A 23,458-nucleotide genomic window follows, 5' to 3' on the forward strand; every position below is an offset into this window, starting at 1 on the left:
CCCCACTCTCACCAAAGGACTGGTCTGTTGGACAGAAACTTAACAGAGAAACAAGGGAACTAACAGACATTATGACTCAAATGGACTTAATAGATATCTACAAAAATTTCCACTCAAAACACAAAAGAATATGATTTCTTCTCAGCACCCCATGGAACCTTTTCTAAAATCAACCACATTTTTGATCACAAAGCAAATCTCAACAGATATAAAAAAATAAGAATAACCTGTATTTTATCAGACCATCATGGCTTAAAGTTAGAATTCAACAACAACACAAATTACAGAAAGCATAAAACTCTTGGAAACTGAATAATACTCAGCTGAATCACCAGTCAAGGTCAAGGAAGAAATAGATAATTAAAGACTTCCTAGAATTCAATGAATCTGAATGTACAACATACCCAGACTTATGGGAAACTACGAAAGTAGTACTCAGAGGAAATTTCATAGCTCTAAATGTGTATACAAAAAAGTTGGAGAAATCTCACACTTCCAACTTAAGAGCATACCTGAAAGCTCCAGAACAAAAAGAAACATACTCACCCAGAAGAAGTAGATGCCAGAAAATAATCAAATCGAGGGCTGAAATCAATAATATAGAAACAAAGAGGAGAGTACAAAGAATCAATGAAATGCAGAGTTGTTGTCAAGAAGATAGACAAACCCTTATCAAAAGTAACAAAAAAAGCAGTGAGAAAATATCCAAATTAACAAAATCAGAAATGAAAAAGGAGACATAAAAACTGACAATGAGGAAATCCAGAGAATCATCAGGTCATACTTCAAAAAACTATATTCCACAAAATGTAAAGTCTAAAAGAAATGGACACTATTCTGGTACCACATACACAAGTTAAATCAAGACCAGATAAACAATTTAAATAGACCAATAACTCCTATGGAATAGAAGCAGTCACTAAAAATCTCTCAACCAAAAAAACCTCAGGGCCACATGTTTTCAGTGCAGAATTCTACCAGAATTTCAAAGAAGAGTTAATACTAATACTCCTCAAATTGGTCCACACAATAGAAACAGAAGGAACATTGCCAAACACTTTCTCTGATCCTTCAGTTACCCTGATATGCAAAGCACACAAAGATGCAACAAAGAAAGAGAATTACAAACCAATCTCCCTCATTAACATTGATGCAAAAATACTCAATAAAATACTGGCAAACCAAATCAAGGACACTGCAAAAAAAAAAAGATCCACCATGATCAAGTAGACTTCATCCCAGAGATACAGTAATGGTTCAACATACCAAAATCTGTCAATGTAATTCATCATATAAACAAACTGAAAGAAAAAACACATGATCATCTAATGAGATGCTGAACAAGCCTATGACAAAACCCAACACCCCTCATGATAAAGGTTCTAGAGAGATCAGGAATACAAGGAACATACCTAAACATAATAAAGGAAATTTACAGCAAGCTGACAGCCAACATCAAACCAAATGGAGAGAAATTCAAAGTGATTCCACTAAAATCAGGAACAATACAAGACTGTCCATTCTCCCCATATCTATTCAATATAGTACTTGAAGTTTTAGCTAGAGCAATAAGACAACAAAAGGAGTCAAAGGGATACAAATTGGAAAAGAAGAAGTCAAACTTTCACTATTTGCAGATGATATGATAGTATACATAAGTGACTCCAAATATTCTACCAGGGAATCCTACAACTAATAAACCTCTTTAGTAATGTGGTAGAATAAAAGATTAACTAGAAAAATCAGTAGCACTCCTATATACAAATGATAAACAGGCCGAGAAATAAATCAGAGAAATATCACCCTTCACAATATCCACAAATACTATAAAATACCTTGACATAACTCTAACCAAACAAGTTAAAGTCCTGTATGACAAGAATTTTAAGTCCTTGAAGAAAAAAATTGAAGAAGATATCAGAAAATGGAAAGATATCCCATGGTCATGGATAGGTAGGACCAACATAATAAAAATGGCAATCTTACAAAAAACAATCTACAGATTCAGTGCAATCCCCCATCAGAATCCCAACACAATTCTTCATAGACCTGGAAAGAACAATACTGAACCTCATATGAAAAAACAAAAAAATCTAGGATGGCTAGAAAAACCATTTACAATAAAGCAACTTCTGGAGGCATCACCATCCCTGACTTCAAGCTCTACTATAGAGATATAGTAATATAAACAGCTTGGCAATGTCATAAAAATTGACATGTGGACCAGTGGAATGAAGTTGAAAATCCTGACATTAAACCACACATCTTTGGATACCTGATTTTTGATAAAGGAGCTAATACTGTACCATGAAAGATAGAAAGCATCTTCAACAAATGATTCTGGCATAAATAGATGTCAACATGTAGAAGAGTGCAAATAGATCTGTATCTGTCACCATGCACAAAACTCAAATCCAAGTGGATCAAAGACCTCAACATAAATCCAACTATGCTGAACCTGATAGAGCAGAAAGTAGAATGTAGCCTAGAATGTATTGGCACAGAAGACCACATTCTAAATATAACACCAGTATGTAGCTAGAGTTTTTCTCTCTGGGTCCCACCAAGTCCCAGGAGTCCCATAGCCCACTTATAAAATAAGCATGCAGACACTTATATTATTTAAACTGCTTGGCCATTAGCTCAGGCCCACCACTGTCTAGCTCTTACTCTTATACTCAGCCCATTTCTGTTAATCTATATGTTGCCACGTGTTCTATGGCTTTACCTGCTGCCTCTACATGATGTTCCCTGGATGGCAGGCTGACGTCTCCTCCTCTCTGCCTTCCTGTTCTCTCAATTTTCCTCTCTTCTAGTCCCGGCTATACTTCCTGCCTGGCTACTGGCCAATCAGTGTTTTATTTATAGTGATATCCATAGCACTTCCTCTTTTCTTTTCTTTTTTCAAAGGGTTTTAACTTTAACATAGTAAAATTACAGATAACAAAACAATTATCAAGCAAGAATTACAGTTATAATATATAGTCTATTTATAATATCTAGTATATTTGTATTTGGCAAAATTAAAAAGATATCCTATCTATCTTATATTTGTGAGTCTAAGATTTTATATCTAACTTATCTTTTATCATAACTAAGGAAAATTGTAACTATCTAGCTTTAACTACATCAAAGACCTCAGAAGACTATAATATTACCTGAAAATGGGAGAAGGATGCATACAACTTTTGGGAGTCTTGCAGGGTAGACAGAGACAGCTGACAGCCTGGACAGTCACCTAATTTCCTTTGTAAAGTTGGGCCATCTGTCTTCAGCCCACAGGCCTGGAGTCTCTTAGTCATTTTTCTCTGTGTCCTGTGGAATGTCTGGCAGTTTCCTCTGCAAAGCAGGAACCTGAAGGACCATTTTGTCAAGCAAACTTAGTGGTCACCTTCCTATGGGTCCTGCATATCCAGTTTATCAAGCAGTCCAGGCAAGGCCAGTTTCTTGCCCAAATGGCTATTTTAGTCAAGAAGAAGATAAACTCCATATAGAGTGTCTTTTATGCCCATCTTCTCTGAAGTAAGTCAGTGCTGCCAGGAGCAGACATGTCTCACTGTCCAGAAAGTTTAAATTTTTAAAAACATTTCAAAGGCCATATTCTGTAGGTCATTTAAGTGTTTGAAGATTACCTATCTATATGAAATATATCTATGTATACCTAGAAAACTTAACTAACATGGCTACAAGTTATGGCTATCATAGAAGACCAATTATTAATCTGTATTTCCTAATTATCCATTATAATCTAAATAAGTTACATAAACATAACACCTCAATCAAGAATAGAAATATACATATATTATAACAAAATTAACTCTAAATTTGTATCAATAAACTAAAATTTATAGCAATGTAAAACATTTTAAACAAGTTGTTACTATTTATCCTAATATATATATATCCCCTTTTCTTCTTTAGAAAGAGATTGCATTTATAATCAACCTGTTTTAAATAAAAATATTGGTTTTTCTCTGTCCCATACCAGAGGGCTCTTCTGATTTGGGACACAAGAATCTCTTAACCTTTTTTTTTCAGCAATATGCCTGGGTTTAGAGAAGGTGTGAGCCAATTTCACCACAGCCAGCTTGGTATATTTGGGAATTTGGGTGTAGCTTCTCTTACTACTTTCTGCTGGAGGAGGGTGCTGTATCTTATGGGGACACAAAGAAAATTTTAGAAAATTATGGATTCTAAATGAGGGTGTATCATCTGAGCCAGTTGCCTTGAAATTGTTCTGGATGTTGGATCATCTGGGCCACAGTGTCATCGGAGACCTTTTAGGTGGTCTTGGTTGGTCAAACCTGATGTATCTTAATCTGGAACAAATCCATAGCCTCTGGCTTTCTGTGGAAACAAAAGCAGAGCCTCCTTCCCAAAGCAACAAATCCTTAGATCCAAATTTTGAAGTCAAGCTATCTTTAAAATATACATATTGGCTTAACTCAACAGCTTTTATGATCATGTGGTTTTTTGCAGTTAAAAATCCCAAAGACAACACAATCCAGATTATCTGTGTAATATCCATCTTTATGTGGCTTATTTTTTATACTACCTTTACTTTCTCTTTAAAGACTTTATTTATTTATTTATTTATTTATTTATTTATTTATTTATTTATTTGTTTTTAAGACAGGGTTTCTCTTTGTAGCTTTGCGCCTTTCCTGGAGCTCACTTGGTAGCCCAGGCTGGCCTTGAACTCACAGTGATCCACCTGGCTCTGCCTCCTGAGTGCTGGGATTAAAGGTGTGCGCCACCAATGCCCGGCAAGACTTTATTTTTAAAACTATCTATATTTTTATATAACTGTATATATCATTTTTTGTCTCTTTTAGGCCTACGTATATTTTACACACATTGTAAACTTTATCTGAATCTGCCTTATTGTGAATCTATTGTTTTAAACTGCAGCATTCTAAGACTGAAGCAGCACTATGGCTGCTGGCTCCGCCCACCTTAGCTTTCCAACATGGCGTTGGTACGTTTACCGCCAGCTCTGGGTCTGGAGCCATGTGAACGATCAACTATCAGAAGCAGTTCTATCACAGCAGCGCATAGCCCAGAAAACGTTTTTTTTTTTTTTTTTTAAACTAGCAAAAACTATATCCAACACACAGCATAGTGCGCCGCTTGGAGACACCTCTGTGTAACATAGTATAGATCGAGCCTGCACTCATGCCACAAACCCACCATAGAGTAGCTCAAACATTCAGGCTGCTGCTAACTTGAGAGAGACAACTAGGAAGCTGTTTTTAGCTCCGTTTTAGAATCTTTTTTTTCTCAGGTTTTAGGTGGAAACTCTTGCCCCATGTTGGGCACCATTTGTATCTAGAGTTTTTCTCTCTGGGTCCCTTCAAGTCCTGGCAGTCCCATAGCCCACTTATAAAATAAACATACAGACACTTATATTATTTAAACTGCTTGGCCTTTAGCTCAGGCCCACCATTGTCTAGCTCTTATTATTATACTCAGCCCATTTCTGTTAATCTATATGTTGCCATGTGTTCCATGGATTTACCTCCTGCCTCTGCATGATGTTCCCTGGATGGCAGGCTGGTGTCTCCTCCTCTCCACCTTCCTGTTCTCTCAATTTTCCTCTCTGCTAGTCCCACCTATACTTCTTGCCTGGCTTCTGGCCAATCTGTTTTATTTATACAGAGCGATATACACAGCACCAGTATCACAGACACTGAGAGCAACAATTAATAAATGGGACCTCCTGAAACTGAGAAGATTCTGTCAGGTCAAGGACACAGTAAATAAGACAAAGTCACAGTCTATAGAATGGGAAAAAAAGCTTCATCAATCCCACATCTGACAGATGACTCATCTCCAAAATATATAAAGAACTCAAGAAACTAGACGGCACAATACCAAACAATCTAATTGAAAAATGGGCTACAGATCTAAACAGAGAATTTTCAACAGAAGAACCTCAAATGGCCAAAAAACATTTAAGGAATTGTTCAACATCCTTAGTCCTCATGGAAATTCAAATCAAAATGACAGTGAGCTACCATCAAAATGGCTAAGATAAAAAACAGTGATGACAGCTTATGTTGAAGAGGATGTGGAGCAAAGGGAAGACTTCTTCACTTTTGGCGGAGTACAAACTTGTACAGCCACCATGGAAATAAGTATAGTGACTTCTCATAAAATTTGGAATCAATCTACCTCATGACCTAATGATACCACTCTTAAGCATATACCCAAGGGATGCTCAATTATACCTCAAGGACGCTTGATCAGCTATGTTCACAGCAGCATTATTTATAATAGCCAGAACATGGAAGCAACCTAGATGCCCCTCAACCAAAGAGTGGATAAAGTAAATGTGGTATATATACACAATGGAGTATTACTCAGCTGTAAAAAACCAATGACACTGAATTCAGGCAAATGCATGGAACTAGAAAATATCATCGTGAGTGAGGCAACCCAGACTCAGAAAGACAAACATTTTATGTATTCACTTATAAGTGGATACTAGATGCAAAGCAAAGGATAATCAGACTACAACCTACAGCTCCATAGAAGCTAGGAAACAAGGAAGACTCTCAAAGTGATTCGTGGATCACCTTGGGAAGGGACACAGAGGAGATATCCATGAGTAAACTCAGGATGAGATGGGCAATAGAGATTAGGGGATGGGGGGGGTCAGAACATGAGGGAACAGGATCATTGAGTTTGGGGAGAGATGGAATAGGAGAACAATGAAAGAGCTATCTTGCTAGAGGGAGACATTATGAGATAAGGGATAAACCTGGTGCTAGGGGAATGCCAGGAGTCCACAAGGACAACCCCAGATTAGACTACTAGTAATAGTGGAGAGGGTTTCTGAACTGGCCTACCCTGGTAATCAGACTGGTGAATACCCTAACTGTCATCATAGAGCCTTCATCTAGTAATTGATGGAAGCAGATGTAGAGATCCACAGCCAAGCACCAGGCAGAGCTCTGGGAGTCCAGTCATAGAGAGGGAAGAGGGATTATATGAGCAAGGAGGGTGGGGGTCAAGATCATGATGGGGAAATCTACACCGTCAACTGAACCAAGGTCATAGGAACTCATACACTTAGACTGACTGCTGTGGTGTCTGCATGGGACCAGACTAGACACTCTGCATATGGGAGGCAGTTGTGTAGCTGGGTCTGTTTGAGAAGCCTCTGGAAGTGTGATAAAGATCTGTCCCTTGTACATGAGCTACTATCTGGATCCCATTACCTATGGTTTGACACCTTGCTTAACCTTGATGCAGGGAGGAGGTGCATGATCCTGTCTCAACTGAATGTTCCAGGCTTTTCTGTCCCCCCCATGGGAAGACTTACTCCTTTGGAGGTGATGATGGGGTGTAGGTTGGGGGGACATCAGGGGGGAGTAGAAAGAGGGATGAGAGTGGGATCTGTAGTTAGTATGTAAAATGAATAATAAAAAAGAATTTACCAAATGATGGATGGTAGGCTTCCTTCCTTTGCTTTGCTTCAGGCTGCTGCACACCATATGGGGGTGTTGACTTTTTCTACACACCCATAAGATTATATTTGGAAGACCTTCCCCCACTACATCTCTGGCTCAGATAACACTAACCATTTCATTCTCGAATCACAACAGGCACTCTAGTTCTCCTTAGAGTCTATACACTGAACTGTCTGAGAGACCCCACTGACCTTTGAGTCCACCACCAGTTTCCATTTGCTTTACTCTGGTGACACTGCTGGGTCAGGCAGGTGGCCACAGGAACATTGAAAGCAACTTGGAAGTAATTCTACACAGTGAATCTATCCACTGCTAAGGCTATGAAGATAGTTGACATTATATCATGGATCTACCACACTAAGGTCAAGAAAGTGAAAGCCACGGACACTGCTGCCAATGAACTGTCTCCAGATTATGAACCCATTGAAATTAAGGTTTCATCTGGCCCTGGAGACTTCCACTCTCTACCCCTCTACCTCTTCCTGAGAATTGGGTTTGGTATGAATACATGGTTATGGTCTAACTCCCATGGTCTTCAGGCAGGCCTAAACTTGGGAACCAATTAAGACAGATACAGGGAAGTTATTAGCTAATGTGACTACTGACCAGAAACAAATATTCACCTTATTTTTGCTCACTGATGCCTGTTATTATGCCTCATGTTTTAACACATATGGATAACAAGAAAATTAGTGGGCCTCTGAGATTACTTGGTAGACATGTACCAATGGTTTGACTAAGTGTCTTCTGATGCTTTCCAAACTAAGTACATATGTTGATCAGGACCAAGAGATATAAAAAGTTTCAGTTTCTAAATTAAAATAGCAGTTATATTCCCTTGCAGAAATGGTCCTACAAAATTTGAAAGGCTTAGCCTTCTTATGAGATAAAAAGGAAAACTTCATGGCTTTGGGGAAAAAAAATTGTTGTTTCTTGCTAATTGTAATTAGGGAAAGTCTTGCCATAGGGAAATAATTGGGACCAATCTCTGTTGTCTTGGTCATTCTGGCTAACTACTCTACTCTCAGACTGGCTGGTCCTTTAATTTTCACTCTGATTGGATTAACATCAGGGCCCTACATCTTAAACTAAAACAATATAATTCCATGGATTGACTTATTTACTAACAGCAGTTGTTGGTATAGAGCCCTAGACCTTAGTAGGCCCCCAGACATTAGCACAACTGACTGAATGATGGAAGTACCATTCAGACTGTAAAACTCAGTCCACAGCACCACCGATGAAAACTAAAACAAAGGCCTAATCCGTCAACTCTATCTTTCAGGGAAACTCAAAAATGTACTAACCTTGCATTTTTTTTTTGATTTCTGCTTTTGGCTAACTGTTCTTATTAACTAAAGTATGTCACCAAAACATGTTTTATGTGCTTAAAAGCTCACCAGGAGAAAGGCTTGGGGTTACACTGTGATGCCAAACACCAGTGCAGTTGCTGTCCAGCTAATAAAGATGTCATTTGGTTTAAACCCATGTCAGAGCAGTCTTCTCTGGTGAAAACACCACAACAGTGTCTTATTTAAAGTCTTTCATTGTCTTAAAGATTTTATTGCATCTGTCTTTCACCCCCTTGGTTACACTTATCCACTGATACTTTATTTGGGGAGTCATTTTTAGAGGGACTGGTTTCTTGATTTCTTTCTCAGTATGTTTAGCATTTGTCCATCACATTTTCTGTGAGGCTTTTGTATCCTGCTGTGCTACTGAATGTCTGTATCAAGTGTATAGATTTCTGAGACAGTCTTCAGGATCTTTTTTTTGTATTTTACTACATCATCTGCAAGTAAAGATGCTTTGATTCTTTTCCTATCTGTAACCTCTCTGTTTCTTTCATCTCCCTTATTTCTCTTGGTAGGAATACAAGTTCTATGTTAAACAGAAGTGGTGAGAATGGATATCCTTGTCTTTTTCAGAAATTTATTGAAACATATTGAGTTTTTTCCTTTGGTTTTGGTGATGCTGGCTGTGGGTTTATTATATACTGCCTTTGTAATGCTGAGGTCCATTCTCTTTATCCCTATTTTCTCTAGACTTCTATCATGAAATGATGTTGGATTTTATCAGAGGCCTTTACTCCATTTAATCAGATGATCAATTTTTTCCTGTACTTTAGTCTGTTCATATGGTAGATTACATTATTTAGGGATGTTCAACCAGCCTGACATTTCTTGGATGAGACAATAAGGTTATGTCATATAACCATTTTGCTATGTTCTGGAATTTAGGCTTCCAGCAATTTATTTGTGTCTATGTTAATCAGACATTAATCTATAATTGTTTGTGTTTTGGGTAGGGTCTTTATATGTTTTTGAAATCAGAATAATACTGCCTTCATAAAGTATGTGTTCTTTGTTTTTCTTTTTTGTGTATAATAGTTTGATATGTTAGTGTAAGATCCTCTTTGAAAGCCTGGTACAATTTTTCACTGACTACATCTGAATTTGTGCTTTTTTTTATTTGGAAGACTTTTAATTAATTTTTTGATATCACTGGATGTTTGGGTCTATTTAACTTAATAATGTTATCTTGATTTAATTTTTGTTGGAAATATGTATATCTGGAAATTTAGACATTTCTTTAAACTTATCCAATTTAGAGGGATATATATGTTTTTAAACATCTCTTTACGATTGTTCAAATGTCCTCAGTGTGTGTTGTAATGGTTCCCCTTCCATCTCTAATTTTAACTTTGATTATTATTAGGATATTATATATTATATATTAGGATATATATTATATATAATAATATAATTTTATTATAAAATTTATTAATTTTGATTATCTATCTTATTCTTTTTTAAAAAATTTATTTATTTATTATGTATACAGCAAGTATAACTACAAGAAGAGGAGCCAGATTCATTACAGATGTTGTGAGCACATGTGGTGCTGGAATTGAATCAGACTCTGAAGAACAGCGAGTGCTCTTAACCTGTAAGCCATCTCTCAAGCTCTCTATCTTATTCTTTATTTGGCTAAAGTTTTGTCAGTCTTTTATCTTTAGTTTCATTCATTCTTTGAATTGATTTTTCCACTTCTAGGTCATTAATTTCTATCCTGATTTTGATGAGCTCTTCATTTGATTTGATGATCTTACCTTTATGAGTTATTAATTGTTCTTGTATTTCCAAGGATTCCGGTGTTTCATCAAGTTATTAGTTTGTGATTTCTCAAACTTTCTGATGTGGATTCAAGTGCCATAAACTTTACTCTTATGACTGTTTTAAGTTTTCCCATAGATTTTGGTATGTTGTGATTTAATTTTCTTCAACTCTAAGAATTTTATAATTTCCTTCTTGTTTTGTTCCTTCAATCAAGTTTGATTCAGTTTTGTGTAACTTAATTTCTACAAATTTGTTTTCCTTAACTTTTATTGTTGTTTCTATCCTGATGTAGTCCATGGTAGACTGAAAAATTTCAGGATGTGATTTTAATTTTTCTGTATTTTTATAGACTTTCTTTTATCTTAATATGTGGTCTATTTTGCATAAAGTCCTATGAAATCCAGAGAAGAATGTACATTCTTTAGCTTTTGGTTGCAATGTTCTTCAGGGATATGTTAAGTCTCATTGATTTTTCAAAACTCGAAATATATATGACCACAAAAACTGCAATGTTATAAAATAATAGTGACAGTTAAAATCCAGAACCAAAAAAGGACACAGAAAACTTCAAATGAGAAAGATGAAGTCACATTTAAAGGGAGACCCATCAGAATAGCATCTGATTCTTTCAGTAGAGACTAGTAAGCCAGAAGGGATGAATGTTCTACAAGTCATGAACTAGCACCAATGATACACCAGACTAATATAAATAGCAAAACTGTCAGTCACAGTAAGAGGGAAAGGTAAACTCTTCATGATAAAAAACATTGAAGAAAATTATTACCACTAACAGTTTTGAAAAGGAAATGGGATAGAATAATTAGGTCTCAAAAAAAGGCAAAATAATGTCCAAGATGTCAGGAAACAATTAACAATTCCAGAACACTGAATAATAGACATCTAATAGAACAACCAAATGCAAAAAAAATGGCATGAAGTAATACATAACATCCAATAATAACTCTTAATATTTATGGTCTCATAATATTATGAAAAGACAACATAAATAGATTTAATCAGAAAACAATACAAGGGTTTTTCTGTCTCCAAGAATGCAATTCACAACTATGATAGACTTCAAATTAGAGTTAAAGGATGGAAAAAGAATTCCAAGCAAATACAACTAAAAACGTAGCATGCATAACTGTTCTAAGATGTGACAAATAAGACATCAAGCAAAACCTATTCAGAAGAAATAGTAAGCATACTTTCTACTCACAAAGGAAAACATCCAACAACAGGGTATTATAATTCTAATCATGTACACATTAAACACAGGAGTTTCCAACTTCCTTAATGAAACAGTATTAGATTCGAAAGCACAGATCAACCCCAGAACAGAGATGGTGAGTGACTTCAATTCCCCATTTTCAGCAACAGACAAGTAACATGGAAAACCTAAATAGAGAAATTCTGAAGTTGAAGGACATCATAAGTCAACTCCATCTTTATATTTAACATACCAAGTGCATTTCTAAACCTCTAGATAGCTGATGTGTTTACAGAAATTACTGTTTGTCCACTATGCATATAGCAGCCTTCAATAACACACCCACATGAACTAATACTTTCAAAATGCCTTGAAATATCCACATTCTGGCTCAGAACCTTTGTTTTATTCCAACCAATGGGCATTGATGATCAAAATCTTGAGAAGACAGTTTCTACACAAAACTTATTAGTTTGAAAGCTTTAAAAAACATCTATCGAGCTCAGATGATGTAAATAAGGACTCCTTTATGTTTCTATGCATTACGTACACATCAATACAAAATATGGGACAATGTTTCTGTTTCACTGTGAGAACACAGACTTGGAGCTTTGCATTTTCTTCTTCTGGGAACCAAGATACTGTGGACAACTCAATAGGGGATTATATCCTGCCCCCAAAGTATTACATATGAAATTTTCACTGAAAGGTATTCGCTAACTGTGTTGTTTTATTGGGTCTACTTACAAAGTGTTTCTGGTACTTAGCATCTAGAAAGATAGTGGTTAATACTATTGTTAAATATGTAAATATTTATTTTCTTAAAATTTCTGTATAGACCATGCCTGTCTTGAAAACCTGTCTGTGCCACACAAATGCTCAGATTATATGTGTGCACCACCACAATAGCCAGCAACATACTTGATTTGGATAGCACATTTTTTGCCAGCAAATATATAATTAAAAAGTTTAAAGTTGAAAGGATATATTAAACTCCATAATTTAATCATTGTACATTTTTACAGATGATGAATTATTATCCTCTACCCCATAAATAGATATTCATGTCATGATGATAAATATATTCAAAAGTTGCTTAACATTTATGAACGTGTATAAATATTACTGAGAATTATGGCAATTAAGGACTTAATCATTAATTGAGGATTAAACAGAAGGGTTCTGCCATTTCTGAAAAATATAGTTTGATAACTGATAAATAATAATACTTTAAGAAGTGTGACAATGGTGCCTGAATTCACAGATTGGTCAGTAGGAAGAGTAGGAAAGGATGAACATCCTGTGTGGATTGCTAAGTGTTTCTGGCTTCACATCATTTCCATTCTATAGTAAAAGTGATTCAATAAATATTCATTCTTCTGAATAAAATTGATGAAGGTAACTCAGTGTACAAATTGATATTCACCTAATCATTTTATTTTCCAGAGAAATCCCAATGACTGAGATTCTCTATTATTCTGGAAGGAAAATGCTATAGTATAATTAACATGATTTTCCTTCTGTTATTTTAGATTGAGAATTCATGACCAAAGATGAACAAGATTAAAAGATAAATACACTTTGTACAATTAAAAGTTCATGTTATTTTATAGCTTCTGAATGAAATATCATAAATATTTAAAATAAACCTTACATTGTAAAATATTTTCAAATAATCTGTAACCAGATATTTATGTCCTTCAATTTGAAAAATACTGAAAAATGGTGAATATCCACAGTAAACTAGAAAAAAACTTAAAATCTGACTTCACAGGTTCATCTAATATATAAATTGCTTGAAGTTACTAATATACAAATGCACACACAAATGATACAATGCAACTTGGACATAATAAGTCAGCCGTAGTTCAAATGTAGTGTGAAGAAAAAGCACTCCCATACACAGTGAGAGAAAATGTTACTACTTTGCAGAAAAATTGACCACCATAGATAAAAGATTCTATAGTGTGCATAAACATGTGCTTATGTAGATTCATATGCTTAATCAGATGGTAGACATATTTTGTACCTACTAGATACTATTCTGTACCTATAAAATATTTATTTACCATCTTTCTACAATAAGAAAGTAAAATCCAATTAGAAAATTAGACCACACAAAAACTAGTGAAATAGAAAATAATGTTAACTTCTCAACTCCTGATCTTTTGTAGTTATGTCAAAATAAATAGAATCGTGCAGCCACAATTAGAGCATGAGGACATTTAACTGGAGAAAAACAGAAAAATCCATTTTTCAAATTACATACATGATTTCTCATACTTATGTAAAAATTTTTTATCAAAGGCATCACAGCAGTAATGAGCCTTGAAAAGTATAAGATTGCATGTGCCTCACTCTCTAAGAAAGGTACAATTTGAAAATGTGTTATCTAAATCAAACATGCTAATTTTTATAGCTTTTATTGCAAGTTTATTTTAGTTTCATTTCTGATTTCATAAGATATTAAATCATTCTTACAAAGCACTCTCTTCTTTTACATATTAGATAAGCCAGCCACAGAGAGCTCACATTATTACAGTTCCCTTGCAGGCATGGGGCTGCTGCTGTATAACCTGAAGGGGGACTTAGGCTGCTACACATCGGTGACTGATCTGCTAAGATTAGAGAGCAGAGAATAAGAGAAGGAACAGGGACACCATCTGCTGTAAAGCAGAAGAGTCTCTTTCCTGCATGCAAGGTCAAGTGTCTGGTAGACCCTAGAGCTTTGTAACCTTACTTGAAGTAACCAATGATCCCTGGAGCCAGTACATTCTTCCACAGAATATTTTATTTAGATGCTAATTTTTAAATTTCCCTAGCTGCCTTCAGTATGTCCATTTAAGACTAATCCTTTCAAGATATCCTAAATATCAACTAACATTTCACACTTGAACACTTTTTCTCTTCCTACTTCTGAATTGATTACTTCCTCTACAGTCACATTTCAGCATCCATAGTAATGCTATACTGATAATTATCCAACTTCAGTCCTATGTTTATTTTAGGTGATTTTCCACCCACCGCCTCGAACCTAACTCTTGAATATGTATTTCCATATTGCCATTGTTGAGTTCAGACTTGAGAGTAAGCTGGATTTCTCATTTTCAGATACTTACTGTGTGGTTACCTACAGTGATGGGCATGTGAGCTAGAGATAAAACACACCTGACTTCTATTAAACCTCAATATACATGATTGTTTCTCTTTAGCATGACCTAATAAACTCAATTAGACATGTCTGACACTATGTCTCAATCTTGCATCTTTGAGAATAACTAGAAGCAATCCTCAGAGGCCCCACCACAATTAAGGGGCACACAGAAACACATTCATAACAATGAACAAATATATATTGTGTGTTCATGAAGCAAATAGGTAAGCCTGTAAGTTATCAGATAATACAAATATTAGCAGTCATATAAAAGAATCTGAGACAAATGAATGCATTTCTAAAGCAGAAAGTTGGTCTCAATGTCTAATTCTGACATCCCTGCTCCCAAATCCAAACACAGATAATGCTTTCACTCACACACAGTGAAATCACTGGTCACTGACTTTACTGGTATCATCTCTTCTCACAGGAGCACAGCCTGACTTCTAGAGTCCCCTCAAATACTCTATCACATTCTATCATCTAATCCATCTGCAGTAGAGTTAATATTGAAAATATCCAAATTCTGAGGAGTTAGAGGCTTGGCAGAGAATATCAGGGAAAATCCTAGTGTCTACTGTGGAAAAGAAAATGAATAAAACTCAAATTCCCATTTTCCCCTTGAAAACACAAGATGAGTCACTAAAAAAACAGCATCACAGAAGAGATCTAGGAATCAAAGTGAGGAATAATGATATTTGAATCCATACTTCCCCCAAGGCACATAAATGTCAAATTTAGATAATGAATAAATGGAAAAAAAGACGTACTCAACCGTAAAATCTCTGTTAAATTTAGTCATCCGCCAATCAATTGTTCTATTGAGTGGGTAGATAGCAAAAGCAGGAAAAAACCAGTAATCACCACATTTCCTTTACCAGTTAAACAGTAATTCATTCTGACTAAGCACTCAATGATGCTGTAGGAGCACACAAGAATAGGAATCTTCAGAAAGCAAGAGATAAAAATCCAAGAGAACAGCATATTAACAAAGTATCTGGCCATCCGTGACAATGATAATGTGAACTCTAAATGTCCAGCATGGATATGCACAGCTCATATGTGTGTGCATGTTGGTTTTTAAATTTTTGGTGGCTGAATTTAATCATTTGAATCATCCCGAGTATGTTCTGACAAGAATCTTCACTCCCCTGTGGAATTCTTTTACACTTTCTTCCCACAGGCTTTGAATCTGAGGCCCTGCATTAAGGATCACAAACAAGATGGTTTAAAAATATTTTCTTAGGATCTCTCTAGCCACAGGCAGCATGACTTCATCCAAGATCATAGAGAACCTGTCCCAAGGCATGAAATTCTCTTGTTGAATTTGTTCACAAGTATGAACCAGGAAACTATTCATGAGAAAGCCATTAATGATGATACAAACATGTTAAACCAGATGATGCCATAATAGACGAAAGGGAAGAGGGCCAGAAAAGGTCCATGCCAGGCCTGACCAACTCACAACAATGGAAACGATGTTCTGCAGAAATAGAGACTATCAATTGTTTTGCTTTCTAGGGTCTCCATCAGTCACAGTTTTCCTTCTTCTATAAGTGCGTGTCTGAATGAATATTTTATGTCTGTGGATAACTCTAAACACTTTGTCTCTTTCTGATGAAAATAATGGTTCTGCTCAATTGATTTCTAAATAATCAATTTTACGTCAATGAAAAAAATCAAGTTTCCTGTTTGAATCTGCTCTTTGACCTTATGTAATATTCTTTCACTATGAAACAATGAATATTGTCATGATACACTCTATTCTTTGAACATTGGGTCCACCTGAGACTTCTTCATTTGTTAGATCATAGTGGCATTAAGAAATATAATGCCTTAGAAATTCACCTAGGCTTTCATCCCCCACCCCAAAACACAGAATAAATATGTCAGGAGAAGTGCTCTGTTTTTAAAAGCACAGAGATGAATTAAGTCCAGGACTCTACTGTGTGTTGCACTGTGGCCATGGTGATGCTAATGTAAAGGTTACCACAATGAAAACTATACATATTATACAAAGTGAATCATTGTATGAACAATGACTTCTCCTTAATAGGGGTGAACCAATATTATTGGACTAGTACACAGCTAAGTGAGGTTCACTATCCTTTCCACCCTCCTCTATTTTCACACCCTGCCTGAAGTAGCCAGTTTTCCCACTGCAATTCTTTATTGTTTTGCTTATTTTTGCTATTCTGACTGGGATAGGATGAATTATTAAAAAATTGTGTTTGCATTTCCACAATAGCTGGTGATGATTATCTTTTTTAGAAGATTTCTTAGGCTCTATTTTATTCTTTTGAGAACTCTCTGTAAAGGTTCCAGGCCCATTTTATTTTTATTTTGCTTTTTTATTTTAAATAAAATTAATTTTTTCAATAATTAATCAATTAATTGATTTTCTAGCCTGATCATAGCTTCCCCTCCTTCCCTTATCTCCCTGCAACATTTCCGTTCTCCATTCAGCACTTCCTCTCCCTTCCCTTGAGAAAAGCGTAGTCCTCTCATGTATATGAAGCCAGTTCCAGGTCCATTTTTAACATCGGTCATTTGTTTATTTGACTCATGGCTTTTTTAGTTTTCTTTTGTATATTCTGGATACACCTCTTTGAGATGTATAGCTGTCAAAGATTCTCTTCCATTCTGTGGGTCCCCTTTTCACCATGTTGATTGTTTCTTTAGCCATGATGAAGATTCTTAGTTTTATGAAATTCCACTTGTCAGTTGTTGGCCAAATGGAGGCCTAATCAGAAAGTCTCTAAGTGTTAATTAAATCTATCTAGTAGCTCAATGTTCTTCATGTGAGATTTACTTCAGGCCTTCAGAGACACAAGAATTTGATTATCTTCATTCATTTTGCTCCATAACCCACAGCATGCACAGTTGTCACTGCTAGATGTTTTTTGTGATTATCACACAGTTTTGGCATCTCCAAAATGCTGGGGGGCTCCACCACTTTTATTACAAAACTGTGAAAACCTTATGAAGTGAGGGAAAGAAGAATTGTATTAGGTTCTTGTTAGTATATCCATGAAAACTATTTGGAATTTTAAATCTATCCCATTTCTGGACACCTGACACCAAAGGTAAATGAGTTTGTCTTCAATGGTCAATCAGGTCAACATGGCAGGATTTAGAATTACTGTGAAAAACCAATCTTGGAGTGTTAGTATTAGAGATTTTTCTAGAGAATGTTAGTTTGCGGAGGGAGATCCTAATTATAGATAGCACCAGTTAATTGGTCATGGTTCCAAAAGGAATAAAAAAGAAGAAAAGATAATGGGAATGTCTTTCTGTATGCTGTGAATGTATTGCTCTGATTGGTTGATAAATAAAATGCTGATTGACCAGTAGCCAGGCAGGAAGTATAGGTGAGATAAACAAAAAAGAAAAATTCTGGGAGAAGAAGGCTGAGTTAGGAGATGCCAGCCCACCATCCAGGGAGCAGCATGAAACCAGCGCATAGATAAAGCCATGGAACACGTGGCAACATATAGATTAACAGAAATGGGCTGAGTTTAAATGGAAGAGCTAGTCAGTGGTAGGCCTGAGCTAATGGCTGAGCAGTTTTAATTAATATAAGCTTCTGAGTGATTATTTTATAAGCAAGCCATGGGACTGCAGGGCGCAGGCAGGGCAGGAGAAACTTCTAGCTATTAAAAAAAATTCTAGTGATTAAAAAACTCAAGGCCTGTCAGCTGAAGATAGATGCCCCAACAAAAGATGTAGATAGTAGCAACCTACATTCTTGCTTCCTCACTGTGTGGAATCCCATGTATTCAGCTGCCTTCATCTCCTAAATATATGGCTTTCTGCAGTGACAGAATATAATCTCAAACTGTGAGCCAAGAAAAATCCACATATATCATTTTGTAAGGTACTGATTTTAAAGAAGCAAAACAAATGTCTAAGAAAGCTACATATCCTCATCACTGTCTTCTGTCTTCTGAGAAGTCTAAAAGCAAAACCACAACTGACCATGAAAATATTGGAAAAGAAATTGTCTTGATTAGGGTTCCTATTACCCTGATTTTTTTTTCAATGATTTTCTGGCCAAGAATGGCTTTTATATTTTTTTTAATTTTTTTAAATTTAATTTATTTTATTTTACAATACCATTCAGTTCTACATATCAGCCATGCGTTCCCCTATTCTCCCCCCTCCCACCCCCTCCCCTTACCCCCAGTCCACCCCCCATTCCCACCTCCTCAGGGCAAATCCTCCCCCAAGGACTGCGATCAACCTGGTAGACTCAGTCCAGGCAGGTCCAGTCCCTTCCTCCCAGACTGAGCCAAGTGTCCCTGCATAAGCTCCAGGTTTCAAACAGCCAACTCATGCAATGAGCATAGGACTTGGTCCCACTGCCTAGTTACCTCCCAAACTGATCAAGCCAATTATCTGTCTCACCTATTCAGAGGGCCTGATCCAGCTGGGGGCCCCTCAGCCTTTGGTTCATATTTCATGTGTTTCCATTCATTTGGCTATTTTTTTCAATAATTGAGTAAAACCGAAATTTATTATAAGCCACAGTTGTCTTAGGGAACTCCATGCTATATATATACCCTCCATCGTTCTATGGGTTGTGGTCTGATTGTTCTTTATTTTATATCTAGAATCCACTTATGAGTGAGTACATACCATGACTGTCTTTCTGGGTGTGGGTTACCTCACTCAGGGTGATTTTTTCTAGTTCCATCCATTTGCCTGCAAATTTCATGCTTTCATTGTTTTTCTCTGCTGAGTAGTACTCCATTGTGTATATGTACCACATTTTTTCCATCCATTCTTCCATTGATGGGCATCTAGGTTGTTTCCAGGTTCTGGCTATTACAAATAGTGCTGCCATGAACATAGCTGAGCATGTATCTTTATGGTATGAATTAGCATTCCTTGGGTATATGCCCAAGAGTGGGATGGCTGGGTCTTGAGGTAGTTTGATTCCTAATTTTCTGAGAAACCGCCATACTGATTTCCACAGTGGTTGTACAAGTTTACATTCCCACCAACAGTGGAGGAGTGTTCCCTTTGCTCCACATCCTCTCCAACATTGACTGTCATTGGTGTTTTTGATCGTAGCCATTCTGACAGGTGTAAAGTGGTATCTCAGAGTCGTTTTGATTTGCATTTCTCCAATGATTAAGGATGTTGAGCATTTCTTTAAATGTCTTTCAGCCATTTGTAGTTCTTGTTTTGTGAATTCTCTGTTTAGCTCTTTAGCCCATTTTTTAATTGGACTGTTCAGTATTTTGATGTCTAGTTTCTTGAGTTCTTTATATACTGTGGAGATCAATCTTCTGTCAGATGTGGGGTTGGTGAAGATCTTTTCCCATTCTGTTGGCTGTCTTTTTGTCTTATTGACTGTGTCTTTTGCCCTGCAAAAGCTTCTCAGTTTCGAGAGGTCTTACCCTGATTTTTAAAAAAAGACAAAAATCAACTTGAGGAGGAAAAAGTTTAATTCATCTTACATCTTACAGTCCATAACCTAGTGAATCATGGAAGGAACTCAAGGCAGGAAACTGGATGCAGCAACTGACTTTGAGGCCATGGAAAAAACTGCTTATTTCCTTATTCCTTATGACTTGCTCAGTCCGCTTTTTTGTAGCAAGGAACTTTTGCCCATATGCAGCACAACTCACAATGAGGCAGGCACTCATATCAATCAAGAAAATCATTGTATTCCTGGCTTTTCCACAGGCAAATCTGTTTTTGTATTGTCTCAATTGAAGTTTCCTTTTTCCAACTGACACTACCTTCTGTCAAGTTGACAAAAAACTAGCCAGGAATGCCTAGTAAAATAAATACTGTATCTTTTATATGAAATAAATGCAAATATTTGAAAATAAATAGGTCCATCCACAAAAGCAGGTAATAAGCTAAGTCTTAATATTGGTAGTTATCATATGTGTATCGATTGGTTTCAAAAGAGTAATGAAGGGTCATGACACTTTGAAACCTATTTTGATTATTTACATAAAGGTGACAAAATTGAGGTCACTGGGTGGATACTTGGAGCCTTCACCCCTACTGAGTCTTTTGCAAGGTAAAAGAAGATAATGTGCACCAGGCAGTGGTGGCGCACGCCTTTAATCCCAGCAGTCGGAGGCAGAGGCAGGCAGATCTCTGTGAGTCCGAGGCCAGCCTGGTCTACAGAGCAAGATCCAGGAAAGGTGCAAGGCTACACAGAGAAACCCTGTCTTGAAAAATCAAAAAAAAAAAAAAAAGAAGAAGGTAATGTGCATACTAACAGAGGAGAACGGAAAACACAACAGAGTTGCAAACCCCGTGATTGATGATGGTGACCTTCCTTCAAGATATGCTGGTGCAGTAATGGCACCAAATTTGTGGTCATAACCAACCATTATCTGATTGGATTTATGGCCTACTCCATAAGATAGAATCCATTCCTAAAACTTCCCAGTGCCAATAATCTGGTGTTAGGCCATGGACCTAGGGGGAAAATACTTCTGTTATACTAAAGGATCATATGACTTTAGAGCACTAAATGACTTCTAACAACATATGGCTATAGACAGTACCTTGTTTATCTATCACCAAAGATGCTTTCTCCTACAGTAGACAGGAATAAAAACAGAGACCCACAACTGGACAATATACAGTTTGTGAAACCTTGGAACACTCAGTTCTAAATTGGATGGATCTATCAATCCCTCCCCTATGGCCTTAGGGAACTCTATGGAAGAGGAGTCAGAAAGATAGTAAGAGATGGTAAAGACAGAAGATACCAAGGAAATAAGGCCTTGGAAACACAGCAGGACCAATTCCCACACAAACACACAGAGACTGTGATAGTATGCACAGGGCCTGTTCAAGTCTAAGTCAGATGGAGTACCAGCACTGAGAGGAGAAGACACATGATCCCATCCCTAATCCAAAAGCAACTGTTAATTGTTATGCACTCACAAAGGAAAAATAAAATATCCTCTGACACAATCTCACTGGCTATCCAAACTACAGATAAGGGATAACTACTTACCAAGAAGTAGAAGGTCAACATAAACAAAAAGAAACTCAATGGCATTTTTGGTTTGAAACAAATTACTCAGTTCTTGAGTTGGTACTTCAATAGTGGGCTGTAGATAGGTAATGTCTTCCAGCAATTTTTGAAAGTCATTAAAAGTCTGCAGTTGATATCTCCTGAGTTGTACCTTTTGGGGTTGAATTTTTATAGACCTATTTCATATCCTAAGTATTAATAGAATCCCTTCTTTGTAGTTTTTCAGAAGCAATTTGTAATCCCCAACAAGGCAAAATTTTCTTTACTTTTTCAAGCATTTTCTCTAAGGAATCTACATTTGAATTAGCTAGTAAGATATTGTCCATATAATTGTGTAGATTGAGGAAACTGCTCATTTATCATTTTCAATGGTTGTTGTAAAAAATATTGTCACAGGGTGGGGCTATTTAACATTCCCCATGGGAGAACATTCCATTGATATCTCTTAACAGACTGATAATTATTGTAAGTAGGCACCATTAAGGCAATTTTTCTCTATCCTTTTCTTGCCAAGGTGTAGTGAAGAAACTGTCTTTTAAATCAGTAACTATAAGAGGCAATCATTTAGGTAACAGAGAAGGCAAAGGAATTCCAGGCTGTAGATAGTTTATTGTCTGAATCACCTTATTTACAGCTCTTAGATCTGTTACCATTCTTCATTTTCAAGATTTCTTTTTAATAACAATACAGGAGAATTCCAAGGGCTGGTTGATTCTTCAATATGCTGAGCATTTATCTGCTCTTGTCCCAACTATTCTAAGGCCTGTAATTTCTCTGATATTAAAGGCCATTGCTCAACCCATACAGATTTGTCTGTTAACCATTTTAAAGGTAGGACTCTTGGTACCTTTGAAAAATCAACAGCTGTTGTGCCCTGTTCTTGTACATTCTGAAAAAACAGTGATTGTTCTTTATAATACCTTGTAATATTTTCCCCAGATATATATGTTAGTTCATAGTTTGTTTCTGAGATTGGTAGAATGTTAATCTGGGTATTCCATTGCTGTAAAAAGTCATGTCCCATAGGTTAATTGCTGTTTGCCACATATGGCTTTAATTTTCCTCTCTGTACTCAACCCATCTCACTCTGTTTACCTGAGACAATGTTTTAATCCCTAAAATCTGAACATTTACCTCCTGAAGAGGACAATTTGGATATCAAGTTTATGGTGAAATTATTGTTTCATCTACACCTGTGTTTACTATATCTTCAATTACAATGTCATTTATTCATATTTTTAGCTTTGGTCTTTGATCATTTATAGAATATGCCAAAATATTTGCTTATGGTTTCTCCTGAAAATTTTGATTTATCTTCTATAGCTCTTCTATCATCCAGAGCAGTGTGGTTTTTTACAATAGGAATTAGATTCTTTAATTGCTCTGGGAAGGAGTTTCTCCTACAGTAACAAGAAATAACTGAACAAAATTTGATATGGTAGCCTGCTAGAGGCCCCTAAAATGTTTCCTGATGGCAAAGGGTTA

At 36.3% G+C, this 23,458-nt stretch overlaps 1 pseudogene; it reads right to left on the reverse strand.

Annotated features, from left to right (window-relative positions):
* LOC114688242 overlaps nt 1-15,942 on the reverse strand; it is a 33,609-nt pseudogene extending 17,667 nt beyond the window's left edge.
* Nucleotides 15,943-23,458: the final 7,516 nt, after the last annotated feature.

The sequence above is a fragment of the Peromyscus leucopus genome, chromosome 1 (genome assembly GCF_004664715.2).
Source record: "Peromyscus leucopus breed LL Stock chromosome 1, UCI_PerLeu_2.1, whole genome shotgun sequence".
Lineage (NCBI taxonomy): Eukaryota > Metazoa > Chordata > Mammalia > Rodentia > Cricetidae > Peromyscus > Peromyscus leucopus.